This window comes from Rhopalosiphum maidis, chromosome 1 (assembly GCF_003676215.2).
Source record: "Rhopalosiphum maidis isolate BTI-1 chromosome 1, ASM367621v3, whole genome shotgun sequence".
Classification (NCBI taxonomy): Eukaryota; Metazoa; Arthropoda; class Insecta; order Hemiptera; family Aphididae; genus Rhopalosiphum; species Rhopalosiphum maidis.
The window spans coordinates 14,943,706-14,961,720 of NC_040877.1; the positions used below are offsets into that span (position 1 = coordinate 14,943,706).

Genomic DNA, 18,015 nt, shown 5'->3' on the forward strand with positions numbered 1-18,015 from the left:
TGATGATACTATGAACCGGGAGATGCTATATAGTTAGTGTCAATTCTTTGATAAAAAATGAGTAAATCTGTAATTTACTGAGGTGTACTGTTGTTTGTAACAGTCAATTTTCTAAAAATTTAGTATATAATAATATAATATATTAATATATGAAAGTATTGTACTATATGATTCGATATGCATGTTACGATTATAACAATTCAATATGATAATTTGATAAAAACGATTAAAAACCTTTATATTATTATATATTTGAATGAAAAATTAATTTTAAGAAAATTTAATAAAACCAGCCGAATAAACAACAAATTAGAACTTATATAATTAATTATATAAGTATATTATTTATTCATCTATTCATCTATGCACAACAACACTAGACAAGTATACATCGATTATGTGCAATATGCACGATACACACTAAATTTAACCATAGAAGCAGAATAATATTATTAACAAAAAATAAAAATGAAAAGTAAACCCTAGTTTATCAAAATTAGTGAAACAGTGTTAACTGCATAATTACATAATTATCTTATATTATGATTAGCAAATTAAATCATGAAAAAAAAAATTGTTATAAATTTTCTCTTGGTACCAAATTACAGTTAGTATAACATTATGTATATGTACATTAAACTTGTTGTAATTCCGTATGTGTACGTAGTCAATTTCTACTTTCACACATATGTGCAATAATAATAATAAAAAAAAATAAACTTGAAGTTTGAGCAATAGAATAACATGTTTTACTGTGGCACTAAGTACCTACATATTTCATAAAATATCCTATTTACTTTATTTAAAAAACAAACGTTAAATTATCCTATAATAAATTTCGACTTATAATCAAACATGAAATGATTAAACTTGAATATATATACATATATATATTATATATTATTATATTTTCTGTAATTAAAGATTTAGAATTTCAAATTATATTATATCATTTAAGTATAAAGACAAAATTTAATACATCATTATAAAAAATAATACATATATTGTTATGATAAGTATATTATATATTGTTCATTGAAATTTAACAAGTAGATAAGAACTTAACATTAATACATTTATTCAAACAAATTACGTAAGTAAATGCAAAACGATCAATAATAACAGTTGAAAAAACTTATATTAATAATTATAAAAACTGTGTTTGTTATCATAAAACTCAATAATAATTACCGTTCAATTTGGATTGAAAGTGGTAGTAAGAGAAAACAATTGTTGAAAACTTTTATGAATAACATTTTTTCAATTTCTCTGATTTTACTAATAGATATCTTATTTTTTTGTTGGACAAGCTATTAAGTAATTCTTGTCTTAAAATACAATATGTAAAGATTAATATTTACAAAGAAAATAATACATTAGGGAAACGATCGTAAACTGAAAGGTTCAGTTACCAAAAATTTAATCTTCTTTCGTTCTATAGTAGTTTACATACCATAGGTAGTATCTTATAACATGTATATTATGCAATGTTTTAATGTACAAATACAGAATTCAAATTTGAAAATTAATGATATGACTCATATGACCAACCCTTAATTTATTTATGAATTAATATTATTTTCCTTGATATTCGATATACGTAAAACTACTAATTAATTTTTTTTTCTATGTAGGTAAAAACATTATTGCTGCCATTAATTTCTATTATTTCCTAAATTGTTATTCATTATCGATTCTATATTTTATAGAAAATTATAAAGATACGTTTGCAGCATGTTTTGTGTTACTAAAACGAATAAGAAATTGATTAAGTATAAAATGTTTAAAGTATAAAGTTTATTTTATAGTAATTATTATACGTACGATAACTGATAAAAGTAATATTTAATCATAACTAAATTTATGCAGGAATTAATAATCTAAAAATTTTATTAATTTATTTGGAAATATAAAATGTATATTTCTACTGTAGGTACTTTAATTTGACAACCAATAATAGTAGATGTATTTGCAAAAGTTTTAAAATTTGATAACAAAAATTATGTAATTTTTTATGTGATAGGTACACATTATTAGTATATAAATATATCTCAATTTTATTTGTAATATATTATTTTTTTTGTGATGGAAAAGTCGTTCTTTATTTAGTAAAAGTACATATTATTATAACGTTGGAAAAAATATGACAAGACTTTGATGTGTTCTTAATGTTCTTTTATCCTTGGATCCCTATTACACCCGCTACCCTTTGACTGAGCGCGTAGAAATGAAGGGTAATGAACATGGTCATTACGGTAACCTATAAAATAATACGGCAAACTTTTTAGTCATTAAAGTAGACGAAAATGGAGCAAAATCTAACACAATCAAGATAATAAGGTTGTATCCCAGGGTAACAGGGTCGGTACGCCTAGAAATTCCTAGTGTTATACGAACGAAATTAATAAAGAGTAATTGATTCTCGTGAAATTTCGATATTCCTAGTCATTCCCTAGAGTATCCACCAAGTTTTCATTTCTAGAAATAGCCCAACGCTAATCAAAGTATAATGTTTAGGACAAAATTTTATTTTGAAACGTTTTATGAATGCTTATAGCAGTATTTAGTTCTATGAAAAAAAAAATGTATGTAGATGAAACTTGAAATTTTGCTCGTATAGTACGACCAGTGGAGGAAGACGATATTTTTGAATTAAGCAAACGTAATAGTTTATTCAACAATGAACAAATATTTAGAAGGCTAAAAAGTATTTATAATTTATATTTATTATACGTCCTATTGTTTTTTTTATTATATTGCTTACCAATTGTGGCAATAAATTGGTTCTTGGAAATACATTTAACTCGACAATTGGCTATTTTCTCAACATTAATGTGTAAGCTAAACTCAAGTGGACTTTTTCATTTGAAAGTCATTTTTAAAAACAAACCTTCATGTATAAAATGATTATTCGGTTAAATACTTACTTCTAAAATGTACAGAGTTTAATATCGTGGTTAAACTATCTATATAAAGGTAGGAAAGAAAACATTTTTTTTTTTATTTTTCAATTATTTTAAAATGTAATAATTTCCTTTTAATAGGTAATTACTTTTTACTTTTATACTTCGATAATTTTATAAGCCCTATGTGAGTATACATGATAGCCGAATTATTGCAGGGCTGTAATTTATAGGGTCCATAATCATAAACTCTTCATCGTTTTATGGGTCCTTGCATAATATGTTGATAAACCAATCATTACATCGATAAATCATGAGCTGTGGCTGACACATTCAAATAAACATAATAACTACATGATTTGGTATAATTTTGAATATTTACCTGATTATAATACAATCATTTTTCATTAAACATATTTTGATTTGTTAATTTCTTCAATCGATTGTATTATGTATTTCCGTATCGTTCCCTTCTATTACCTATACATTATGTACATGTATAATACAGAGATATAACACATTGTAATTCGAATAAATAAACAGTGTTTAATAAAAATTTAAGTTTTATCGAAGACAATAATTTCCGAAAAAAAATGTTACAATAAATAATATATTTAAGTATTAAATTATATTTGCCTATTCTTAATTTACTAAAAGTAATAAATTATATAAAATTCTTTCGATATAAGATTTCTTAATCAAACAGAATCATGGACATAATATATTTTTAGTTTATAATATTTATTCAGTTTATTGAATGAAGGTACTTAAATTGATACTATAGTATACAGAATATAAGTTGTGTATACTGTATAGTACAATCAAAGATTGGATAATATCGGAAAATAGAATATTTTGTAATTGTATTTATGTACATATACATAATAGAAGATACACTGTGACAAAACTTCTAGGTATCATAATAAATATAATCTAATAATAATAATTATAACAATTATTTATTTATTTATTAATTACTAACAGGCTTTGAGCTCAATAGAACAAAACAACATAATAGTTAAAGTAAGCAAACAACAATAAGGATCAAATTAAAAAACGGTAAAAAAATAAAGTATGGTTATCAGTAAGTTGCAATACTATAATTAATTAAAACATTTAAAAAAACTTAGGTGCTATCGTAACCCATGCACGTCATATAGTGAACGAGATTATATAGTTAATATAATAAAAATAAATTATCATGTTTAGAATAGTTATAGTTTAAGAAAATAGTAATTATTGAATTAAAAATTAGCAAATGTTTAGTATAATAAAATTAAATATGTAATAATTAATCAATAATAATACAGTTTAGAAATATTTAAGAGTTTTATTATTAATCGCTGGTTTGATTAATCAATTCAGAATGTTCAAAAATTCTGTATTAAGAAAGTATCAAAACATACTTATTCATATTTTCTAGTAGTACCAATCTTAAGTACTGAAAATTACCTTATTGAGAAATAAAGCATTTTTTTATAACAGTTTGTTTCAACAACTATAGAAACTTAAGTGGTTTAAAATTAAAAAATATTGCTATAAATATAACAAGTATTTGATAACAGATATTGTATTTAGAAAACATAATAATATATGGTATGTTCAAAATCTCTTAAAAATCACTGATTTATATCTGATATAAACGTACAGTAGATCGAATTCTTAAGTGAAACGTAACTAAATTAATAATGTTTATTGGGAACTTCCAAAAAGTCTGAATATAAGGAGTTTATGTATAGTACAACAATTTGGCATACAAACGGTTTGGTTGCGGGTCAAAAGTGCTCCGGTCGACGACTTTGTAGAGTTTGAATATGGTACTAAATAATTTTGGTATCTAAATGTTTAATGATTTTATACACATTTATACGTGACTGCGATTCAATTTTAGATCATTGGATGATAACTGACTTAATTTCCAAAAATCCATGAACATTTTATTTATCTGTCATGATTGTGTTAATATAATACTGTACTGACCTAATGATATAAAATAATTCTTTTTTAGTATAATAATATTTAGCTCAATAAACTATAATATGATTTTGAAAAAGATTTGAGGAATTTTAAATAAATGTAAAATTATATTAAATATTTAAAGCTTAACATACAAAATGATAAAGTATCTCGTTTAACTGGACCTCAATTAATTCCAGATAAAGTAATTTTTGTTAATAGCATTCCTTATAATTTATAACGTGCTATTTAAATCACGAATGGGGGCGTCATGATTTAATTTGGAGATTTGAAACTGTCATTATCAAAAGCTCTCGAATGTGTCTCACAAAAACTCGTTATAATATCAAGTTTGACAATGTACTTACTAAGTACTTTTAATAATTAATAGGTGCGTATACAAATTGTTCATTAACTAGTTTATGATTCATTGTGAAATTTTAACGAACTTTACGAAATCATAACGGTTTTATTACCCAAGTCATTTTTTTCCATATTGACAAAATATCCCATAGTCATGTTTAGATTTTATTCGAACATATACAATTTACTTCATTGCTTTCTGCCTAATCTAGTATCCTTATATATTAACTGTATTGTAATAAATCTTCCTGTTTGTGTTCGTATTTATGTGATTATAGCTATTATTATATGTGTACCACCATGTACCAAATACTCTTTACAGGAAAGTTTCGATTTATTTATAATCAATCAAGTCTAAAGTTAATCGAAATTTAATACTCTGTCTGGTAGCAGATTATTGTTCCCATTTGTTTCATTCGTCTTCCTTATATAAAATATTTAACGCATTTTGTAGAAAAAGAGAAGAAAAAAACAACGATGTAAAACTTTTTTATTTCTTCGGCAGCGTTAAGTTCAAAATCAATCATTATATTCGTATTTTCTCACACCGTGGTCAGTAATTAGCACCATAATATTAATTCCGTATTATTTTTATTTTCATATATAAACACAATTATATAATAATATGTTATATACATAAAAATGACAAATTACATTCTCTAACACTGCTGACGTAAGTCTTAAATATATTTGTCGTATTGTCTTTTTAAAATATTAGGTATATTGTCTATTTCAGTATCATTTCGACAGTCGACTGATATTTTGAACGATGGTTACATAATTTATAGGTATAATAACGGATATCAATATAATATACCAGCTTATTTTTTTATTTCCTCGCTGAAAACGAATATACTTATCACATACGTGTAGTACACTATAAGTAATTGACTGGAGCCGAGATACTTTATTACATCACTCAATCCTGAGATGACACATGTTTCATTCCATATACGATAAAATATTAAAATAAACTGTTTATCAATAATATAGTATAGCTTATGCGCCAACGCATATTGTGCAATAATATTAATAAAAACGCTAAATACTAAGAAAGCCGGAAATCAGTTCTCACGCACTATTATGATGTGGCGAGTTATGGATGATGGGCAGTATATGATATTATATTTTACGGTTTTTAATTTAACCGTAGATTTTAAAATGTTTGTTTAGTCTTTTTGGAAAATTTAAGCCGTCCAATTTACTTCTTCTATATTATAACTTGTACAAGTCGTATAATATTATCAATTGCTTTACTACGTATTTACTTTATTTTTTGTACGTCTACCTCTACCCATTTTTATTGTTGTTTTGATTTTGAATGGCATATTCGTACATTTTTTTCAATAAAAATATCAAAAAATAACAGATGTGTATAGTTAAGTGTTGTTGATATGATAACTAATGTGTTGATATTTTACATTACAATACAAAATATATTGTACACAATAATAATAAGTTAATTCATTTTATTAATCTATACTGGTCATTTTTTTTTTTTTACTGATCGAAATTTGCTACAGTGATGAAATTTATAGAAATCATATTGTGTAAATATTTTAGTCGAGTCATTTAGTGTGCGTAGACTTCAGCGGCGACAGCGTAACAGCAGATAGACCCGACGGCGACTGTCGCTAATAAGACGTCAGCTGTTCCGGCGCCGTATTACGGTACTGCTTTCTTCTCGCTATCGCCGATTCACCGTTGTAGCCGGCAATCTTGTCCATTATGTTTTTTTGTTGTTTTTATCTCCTCTGTCGATATAATTTATCTATCTGTATAAGCCTAGTCGTATATTTTTCGATCGATTAGGACAGAGAAATAAATGGACGGACCGAAAACAAAAATAATAACAACTGGACTTCGATATTGACGACCTCGTCTGCGACCATGGCATGTGTAATGGTTTAAAATCCAATTTATTATGTAATAAAATTACGTATATACATTCACGAATATTGTGTGCCGCGACGGTGCGCCGTATATCGTGACAGAAGACGTAATAATAATAATATATTTAAAGTAATGCTATGTGTTGTGCAAACACAATTTTTCTTAGCTTCTCTGAAATTTTTGCCTCGATAGAAAAAAAAAATAAGATAAACAAATAACTTAAACTGAAAATGTGTAATTCTAAAGGTTTAGATGCAGATAATTGTTATACCTAATCGTAAACTCTGACTGTTAATCGTATATATAATATATTAATATTACATAACAATATCAACTCCAGAGCAAATTATTGTAATGTATATGTAATAGCATACGAGTTGAGTCCAAAAATTAAATGTTTACACTAGTTAAGTCTAGGATTGTTTTAGGTACCTAGCTATTACACGTTTTTGTTTGGTCGTTTGATCTTGATAAATTATATTATATCAATGCATTCGACGCAGTAATTTTGATACTTTCGATATTTCGTCAAATATTATATGATATAATAGTGATATCATAATTTTTGTTTTATTTTGTGAATCGTCACTTTTTCCCGAGTTCTTTAAAGGTGATTTCTTTCGTTCATAGATGAAATGATACCAGTTCATAAACCGACCGTCCAAAGGTTGATCACACGAGTTCCCATCGTTCCATTATTATAAATCTCTTATCATTTTATTAGATCGTAGATGTAGTACTTTACTAAAGTTTAGGGTGAATGTAAATTCTTACACGAGACATAGTAGGTAAAAAATACATATGTAAGTTCCTACACTGCGTATATTATTATATATAATTCATAAATTATCAATCTAATATCAGTTATATCATATAATACTGTCATACATTTTAATATAATAATAATTCATTTATTATGTGGTCATATTATTCCTTTACTTACTCCACACTATTATATTCTTCTAAATGATATTATTTTCATATAATAAGTTTGATAACTATTATAGTTATAATATTATAAAAAATGTATTATATTTTTATTTTTTTTTAAGACAGTATCATTCGTTTGGTAACTTATAAGATTATATAAGATATGGTTTTTTTTTTTACATATGTATACCATGTCTTCCGTCGGGTAGGAACTAACATATACGTACCTATTTTCCTTGTAGGAACTTACACACAGTCACGTATGAAGGAATTAATGTATGTAATTCTTTACCTATTACTCTCGTGTAAGAACTTACGATTCCCCAAAATTTACAATAATATGTTATGGTCGTTATCCCTTAATTAATGAACATTTCTCTATATATTTTTAAAATTCAAATCATTAAATTTATTATCCAATATCGTTTATTGTACTAATTTATGTTACTTAATATTAATTAATTATTACATGTTTAATATATTCCCATTATACAAATACAATATATTTTTCAACTCTTCATTGATTACCCGGTTATCAATGGATAAACATTATGAAATCGGAATTTTTTGATATTACAATAATTTTATATTGTTAATAAGAATATCTGCTTGAAAATTCACCAAATTTACAAACTTCGAATTTATTATATTTTAGCACTTACCGAAATACATTCAAGACCCAATTTATGTAGCGCTTATTATAATTAGGAACTCAGCTATAATGGTAAACGGACACTTTGTACTATTTATTGTTTGAGTTGCATACCACGGTCACTTTGTACGGTTAAAATAAATTGGTAAAAATCGATCGCGGACACTTTATACAGTATAAATAAACTGGGAAATATATTTTACAAGATAAGATTAAATTTAATTAGGTACTCAAAACTTCAGATCGTGAATCGCGATTGCAATCAGTATGAGACATGAGTTTGGTGACACAATAGAGCATAACCTATACACTCTGAAATACACTGAACCAAAACCAAACTGCTGAACCAAATCCAAATTTTTTTTAATATGGTTATGATTATACCATTTTAAGAATAAATAAATCAAATATTCGTTGGAAGTGTTCAAAAGTGAATTGTACAGGTAAAGTTACTACAAACCTTTATGGATGAGTTATATGTTATCAGTATCAAATTATTTTATAATATAACATCAGAATATTAAATTATTAAATTTAACTACCTGTGTATTTTAATAAAAAATTATATGATATGTATACATTTTTTTCGGGGAATCGTTCCTACACGAGAGCAACAGGTAAATAATTACATATATTAATTTCTACATATGTGATGTGTAAGTTTCTACACGAAAAAAAAGGTACGTATGCTAGTTCCTACACGGCGGTATAATATTTATACATAATATTAAGAGTTATTAAACTGATGAGACTATCTTAAAAAAATTAAAATATCATTGAACATTTTATTTTTATATATTTGAATAGTAAAAACAAAAAAAATATATTTATTACATTTTATATAATATTATATCTATAAGTTATCAAACTGATGACTATATGAAGATATAATAGTGTGGAGTAAGTGAAGAAATATTATAACCATATAATAAATGAATTATTATATTATATTACAGGGGTGGCCAACATGACTATGTACGTGAGCCACATATATTAATGCAATTATATCAAGAGCCAAATTATCTAATCTGTAATCTAATACTTTTATAACACAAAAATAATAAAGATAGCTAACATCCGATAAACATATCAAATTAAAAAATATGAAATTTTAAAATAATAATAATGATAATAATAAAAACATTTTTTTTTTATATAAATGTATGCAAAAAGAAATTGAAATTTTGGTTTTTGTTAATAAGACCGCGAGCTACATCGATGAAAAGAGCCGCAATTTGGCCACCTCTGTTATATTATATTAAAATGTATGACAGTATTATATGATATAACTGATATTGATAACTTATAAATTATAATTAATGATATACGCAGTGTAGGAACTTACATATGTACATTATTCTATCATATAGGATCTAACATATGTATTTGTTTACTTGCTAGGTCTTGTGTAGGAACTTACATTCGCTCTTTTTTTCTACCTGAACTAGTTCAAACTGTCTAAGGTTTTAATTTTTTCTGGGTGACTGTATAAAGTGTCCTGCGAGGCTACAACCCAACTATAGTGTATAATATCCAAGATATTCCATTATCCAACTATTATATATTTTACTACTCGTAATTTGTAAGTGTTCTCATAGTGTCTGGGACACAACTCGTATTATGTTTCTGTTATCTTGTATTTATACAAAATCGTCCAATCCAAGTAATTATAATAAGTTCAGATTATTTATTTATTTATTTTAAAAAAATGAAATTTCATATTTTGTATTTTTATCAATAATATGGACAACTATAAGAATATCAACAATCATGTCGGCCCTTTGAGTCGGAGGTCGTCAGTACGTTTCGTATTTGTCGACAATTAATCTTTTACATCTACAACAAAAGTTAATATATACGAATTTACGATTTATCTAAGACAATATTATACTATTATCACTCAAGCTGGCAAATTGTCTTTGAAAACTATCCGTTTATACGTTTATTAATAATGTAACCACGTATAGGTTAATTTATAAAGACTCGAAAAGCGGTTGCAGCAATTTATGAGTCGTTTTAATATTGTTATGATCATATGATAATATTGTTAAGCTTCATAAGTTTAGTATACCTATAGTCTATACTAATAACGTGATAACAAAGTAAAATCGATCTGTTTTTCATAAAATGAATGTTACGCGGAAGTTCCTACATATTGTAGTTGTAGACATTCAAATAATCTATTCTATACGCGTCGCGATTTGGAAAAACTCTTATAGTTTATTGTACAGAAAAAAATAATATAATATAAGGGAGACCGGCAAAGTCATATAATGTTGGTGGATCCGACTCATTTTGTAAATCGTGATTTCACAAGATTTGTTTATAACAATATTATTGTCACTGTTTGTATATACATACTCGTGTGGGTGTGTACACTCGCACTTTTATATTATATAAACACCAAAGTACAACCGTAACCAATTTATTTACAACCATTATCAACGAAATACGATTTTAGATTCTGAGTAATGCGATGAAACTTTGTATATTGGTTTTACAACAAAGTTTTTTTTTTTTGTAATACCTATCTAGCTAGTATAGTAAAAATACTAATACATTACCAAGTATTAGTTTTACATAATAAAACATTATTTATAACATTCTAAATTTACTAAACTAAAATGGCTTCTTTTAATGTAAGTCACGACACTTAGGATATGATCTGAATGTTTAATTGGATATGCTAAATCGAGCATTAAAAAAAAAAAAAAAAAAAATGCATTATAAGTCATATTAAAGCTACTAGTTTTCATAAAATCCATCCGTTAGAGAAAATTTGATGGATATACATTGTAATCATTACATATTATTATAAGATACGATATTATTAGTTAAAATCAATGCAAATTTATTTTAATTTGATTACTACTCGTATAGTTTTCATCGTGTAGTATTACGTATTTATTATTAACTTCATTAGAAAGCTATAATTTTAATTGTAAACGCTCATTCTATCGTTAACTGTTTAAAACGAATGGGCTGTTTGGTACATAAACTAATAATTATTATAGTTTCCTATATGAATGCTGCAATTTTTAAGGCCTTTGAGTGGTTAAAATATTTATATAATTTTTGTGCTTAGAAGTTAGAACTAAAAAACTTTACGACCTTATTGTTGTAATTTTGAAAGACAGACAATGTATTTTATTTAAACTCAATTTTAAATATGATTTAATACTTTCTATTATAAGAATATTGCTGAAATAAGCGAACAAGATCTTCAAACATTTATTATTGTTTAATGATGATGACTAAAACTTGTATAATAGAAGATACATTTAATTTGCAAGAAAAGTGTTTGAACTTGGAACGTACATATTTCGATTCCAGCCCAATATATAGATAGGTCACTTAACCTCATTTTCCATAACCCATGATAAATATACTAAAATAATTATTTAACGAGGTGGTATTATTAGTATTAAGATGCAAAACTATACAGAAACAACAATCCTGACAAATGATAATCATGTAGATATTTATCATAACACTGAGCACTGTATAGCTACGTAAAATGGTTCGCTAAGGAAACTCGCCCTCATGTTTTTCTTAAAATAATGAGTTTGTTTAAATGATTTTTGGAATTTTTAAGTATATATTCAAGGACTATATTTTTAAATACTTAGATTTTTTAAGGTTTGTACTTTAGAAACGGTAACTAATTTTTTTTTAAATTGTCCAACAGATGAGGTTTTTGAAAATTTTCATGTATCTATATGAAAATTTAAATGAGAAGTTTTTGAGTTATTGAACTTTGTGTATTCAGGAAAATAGAATTGAAAGATTTGGGGTATGATTATTTGAACATTTTAGTCATTTATATTAATCATTAATCTGTTAATATTTTATATAAATTTTAAAATGGTCCTAAGTATAATAAATACTACATCAATTATTATATATTTTTATAAAAAAAAAAAATTTAAAGACTATTATTTTTAGTAAGTATATCTATTTTAATAATTTGAAAACTACTCATATTTAGATTTAGATTCACCGGAATCATCTTTTTAACGATTTATAAAAAGTAGTTGATTCTCATTTAGAAAAACAAGTTATAACCACGGTACAATTTTTAGATGGTATGAAAAATCTCAATTATTTATTATTAAAGAACAAATTAGGAGTAGGTGATAAATTATGCTATATAATAATAATCGTTCTATCTAATTTGATTCATGAATTATCCTAAATAAAATTAAAAATAACTTAAATAGGATCTAACATGGAAAATAATTCAACATTTTTAAGTGATAGATTTAATGGAAAAAAAACTACAACAAAGTGGATACATAAGATTTTATTTTTACAAAATAGTACAGGCTTGGTCTTACAGCATTTAAATTTGGAGCCATACCAAACCATCAGATATATATTTACCGCCCATTTAAAGCTTTAAAATGCATTACAATGACCTAAGACTTATAAAAAATTCTCTTCATATGCTTTTTAAATGACGCTTCTTTCCTTTTATAATAATAAATGTATATATAATAATATAATATATAGGTATGTTAGTATATGTTACAAATAAATCAATAAAAAAATTATACAATACATTATCAAATCGATCAAATTAACAAAAAACACGTAAGAACTAAGAATATGTTTTCTCTCATAATACCGGAAAATATTTTTCTCTAAATTGAAAAAAATTAGTCTAAATATTTATTTTAACATAGCTTAATAAAAATATATTAACAATTAAAATGTAGAGCTTCTGTTGTTTACTGTACTAAGTAGGAGTTTATAATGGTTGTAGTATATTGTAGTTTATATCTGTGTTATTAATGTTACTCATTGGTCGTTCAAACAGATATTTAATAATAATAAAAATATTTTAGTTTGTACAACTTGTGTTTTGTTATTATTTGTTGTTGTTAGAATAACTATAATTTGTACACAAAATAACACTGAAATAGTAAATTAGTATTTGTAATATGATATTGACAAAAATTTATTTGACGAACAAGCTCTATTTACTAGTAACAGGATTAGTTTTTATGAATAAAAAATAAAAATGTATACGAAAAGAAAATTTTGAATTTTATATAAAAAGGAATCTTCGAAAGTAATGTCCTATATTGTGTGTCAAAACATCATGTATAAGTATATAATATATATTTCATAATTTATTACATAGCCTATGTCCTATACATTATAAAGTATTTGCGACAGATATAACACTATAATATATAAATAGTTCTTATACTTATATCTAATCTATTGTCTACTACAGTGATCGTAGGTACTGACGGTTTATTGTTATTAGGTACTTACACATCGTATATTTTTCCAAGTTAAATTTTGTACTCATATAAAATATACCTCAAACAGCTTAAGCAATTGTAAATTAGCAATTGTTATCAGAAAATATTAAATTATTATTATTAGTTTTTTACGGACTTTGACTTGTAGTTTCCAGAAAATTATAAATAAATTATTTTCCTTTGCCTCTCGTCCAATCAACTTAACGATAATTTACAATAACTTAACATACTAGTAAAGTAATAACTGATTTACATTTTAATATGTTGTGTTGCCAGACACACTTACTGTTTATATTTACAAATTCTGCAATTGCGCAAATGTAGAATAAAAAAAACTCAAGATATGAAAAAGTTCATTTATTTTTGACACATATTGAAACATACGATATTTCAAGTTGATTGTGAATGCGTTTATAAAATTCCATAAGTCTTCGCTATAAATGATATACGATACGTAACGCTATACGTATTCCATGTATTAAATATTGTAGTCAAGTGTTAAATTTGTTGTGGTTTCATATATTTATTTGTGGTATTCAATTGTAAATACAAATAAAAAAAAAAAATACTGAAATTGGAGTGTTAAATAAAAAATAAAAAAAACCGATGAAAAGATTATATATTATTAAAATTTTTATGTAGCCGACTTGATGGAGAAACAAAATAGGTATATAAAAGAAGACTGTTTTAAAGCAATTGTGTGTATTATGGGTAGGTACTAAAATGTTTAAATTGTATTTACCATATTTATTTATTATTTAAATTATTTCGTAAGCCACGTATAGCTATATTTATATTACATATAATTCTAGGATTAACCCAATTTTTATAACCTGTTGTTAAAATATATTATGACCTCTTTTGTTATAATATAATATTTGAGAAATTTTATGGAACATATTTGATTATAATGATCAGTTTTATAATAATCGCATCAGTGTCAGCATAAAAGTTTGCTAGATCTAAATTGTTTTTATAGATTTTGACATAACATTCTTTACACGCATTTTTCTCGGAATGGAACACTTACTTAATGCGTAAAGTATGGCCGCATTTTGACTTTCGTTTAAAACTTTAAAGTAAATAAATAAAAAATAAAAATAAAACAGTAAAAATTGTTTTAATAATTGTATGACTAGACTAAACAGTAATTTTCGGATTGGCTAGTTAATCGAATTTGTAAAGAAAATAATTTAATTTAACACATTTGATTTGAAAACTATTGCTATGATATTTTCGAAGTATTTTTATTTTATTGTTTATTGTACATAATAAAATCAGATAAAATAAATGAACTACTAATATGTGACACAATATAATCGTGGCGAAGAGCATTTTCTGTGTACTGCTGGCCATCACAGACCGCGGAAACAAACTTATTATATATTAGTTATTATACGCTCACCATTTAAAATATGATTAAATTAAAATTAGAAAGTCTTTCTGCTGTATAGTAAGTTTTGATTTTCATGTGTATTACTTCATTGAGGTCACTTATTACTCATTAATATAAATACTAATTTAATGATTATATTTAATTCAATGATATTTGTAAATTATAAAAATTATTCTGATCGAAGACTAATGGTCAGTCAATATACCTAAGGAGATTGTATAATTAATTTATAAAACTATGAGTATTTTATTTTTTATTATAATGCTAGGTCGTACTTCTTTTTACCAAACACATCGCATCATAAATTAATTATTGTAATATATTATGTATATTATATTGTTATTATAAAATATGAGTTAATAAAGATGTACAGCAAAACAGTGTAAATAAATTCATAGATTAAAATAATAAATAATGAAAATATTTTAAAAATTGAATTATATATTGAAAATATTAATGTTGGAGTTGTAAAAAGTTTCAAATCTCAATGACCTCATTAAAATAAATCTTTAAAATGAAAATCATTTTTTTTTAAATATTAATTTGTTTAAATTGTTGAACTTTAATTGTCTATAAAAAATATGCCTGAACTGCAATTTATAGTTTATAAGGAACTACATTCTGGCTATACATTACTTTTCATAATAAAGTATATTATATTGACATAAGATTTGTGATATTAAATTTTTTACGATAATATAATTTTTCAAGATTATTATGTTGTATACTGAACCAATTTATATATTTATATTTAAATGATAATTTGATGAAAATGTTATTAAGAAATAGAACAGTCAGAAATTCTGTGTTATATTTTGCGGCATTCGTTTTCTTTTTATATTTGTATTAATACATAAGTACTGAGAAAAATCTACACAATCATTTTTTAATGCTTATGATTTAATACAGGATACGATGACCAATAATGATGGGTATATTATATTTGTTGAAAACCGTAAATTCTTTACGTCATTTGGCTCACGCAATTATTGTGTTATAATATATATAGTGACAATTCGGGATGTAGTTAATGTATGTCATATATAAAAGTATTCAATTTGACAGTAAATGCCCCAGTTGCTTATCAATTATATAATATGTTACATATTATATATACGAATATTAATGTATAGTTATTACACATATTGTATAGAATAATATAACGGCATAATTTTATTATATTAGTCATATAATAGAATAATTTCTATAAAAAATGTTAATTACCTATGTAATATTACTGTTTATCAATGGTTTTAAATATTACATAATAAAAAGGAGCAAAAGTCCCACGGGTACGGTGTATGTTTTATAATAAATAAGTCAACAATATGCTATTAGATGATATGTAAAATTGCTACTGTTTTATAATGGCACAATATAATCAGGTTTTCTCTAAATTTTCACCTAGATTTTGCAAACATTTAAATTTTATAAATGTAAGATTATTTCTTAATTTTAGCTCCATTCTCCATTCATCTCATGTTAGTTATTTAATTTTAAAACGAATAAAGGCTTCTTAAAACGTAAAAATGAAATAAATAATAATTTAAATTTGTAATATGTATTTTATTATAGATTTGAGAATTTTCCAGAATAATCTATTATTTATCCATTTTTTGTTTCAACGCAATAATTAGACGATGCACTGAATGATACTTTATTCACTCCAAAGTTAGATTTTGTATTGTTATCAATAACCGTATATTGTTATCGTACCAGTTTTTGATATGGAATTTTGAATATTATATAAATAACAGTAGTAAAATGTTAACAGGTTATTTTATAATATGAATTTTTAATAATGAAATAATATAGTTGGGCTTGTATCATTCCTTTTTTTTTTATATTAATGCTGGTTTTTTAGTAAATAGTAAATATTGTAAAAGAATTCGAAAGAATAATGAAATCAAATTATAAATTAATAATAATATTATTATTGTGTTACTTAATACTTTAAGACTTAAGAGTATTTGTATTTAAATATGAATTAATTAAAAATCATTCAATGACATAACGCATATTTATTTATGTGAACTCGCGGAAATTTAATAACAATAAAATTAAATAACAATTTTATTATTATTATTTTTTTTTTTGTACAAGGCTTGTGATTTTTTTTATTTTATAATTACTTTTAGATTGAATATAATGTCAACCAAAATAATAAAACAATACATTCCAAAAAATATACTTCCTAAAGCTAATTTCATAATTTAATGAACTTATTTCGAAGTAGCACTATAATATAATACATGCATAGTTACTGGATGGTCTTTGAATAGGGCATCCTTATTATATCGGTTTACTTATGTGTTTAAAAACCAACCTATTTTTAATTTTATAAACGGAAAATTCGTAATTAAGGTGAATCGATAGGTATTTGTTTCCATTTCAAAATAATATAGTATACGGCGATGCACATATGACATATCTATAATACAAGTGAAAAAAGTTCATATATTACGTGCACAAAGATTTATAATTAACTAACTATTAATATTTATTATTCATAATTAAATAGCTGGAATGAGTATATTGAATGTACAATGTACATTGTATATCTATATTATATTATTTCTTAATTAATATAATATTATGTGAAATGATTCACAAAAAGATTTACACCCACCCTTTTTATCGTTTAATATA

The 18,015-nt window shown here is 24.5% G+C and overlaps 1 protein-coding gene across 1 annotated transcript in view; it reads left to right on the forward strand.

Annotated features, from left to right (window-relative positions):
* Positions 1-18,015, forward strand: part of LOC113561352 (adenylyl cyclase 78C-like) — a 122,766-nt gene that overhangs the window by 16,365 nt on the left and 88,386 nt on the right.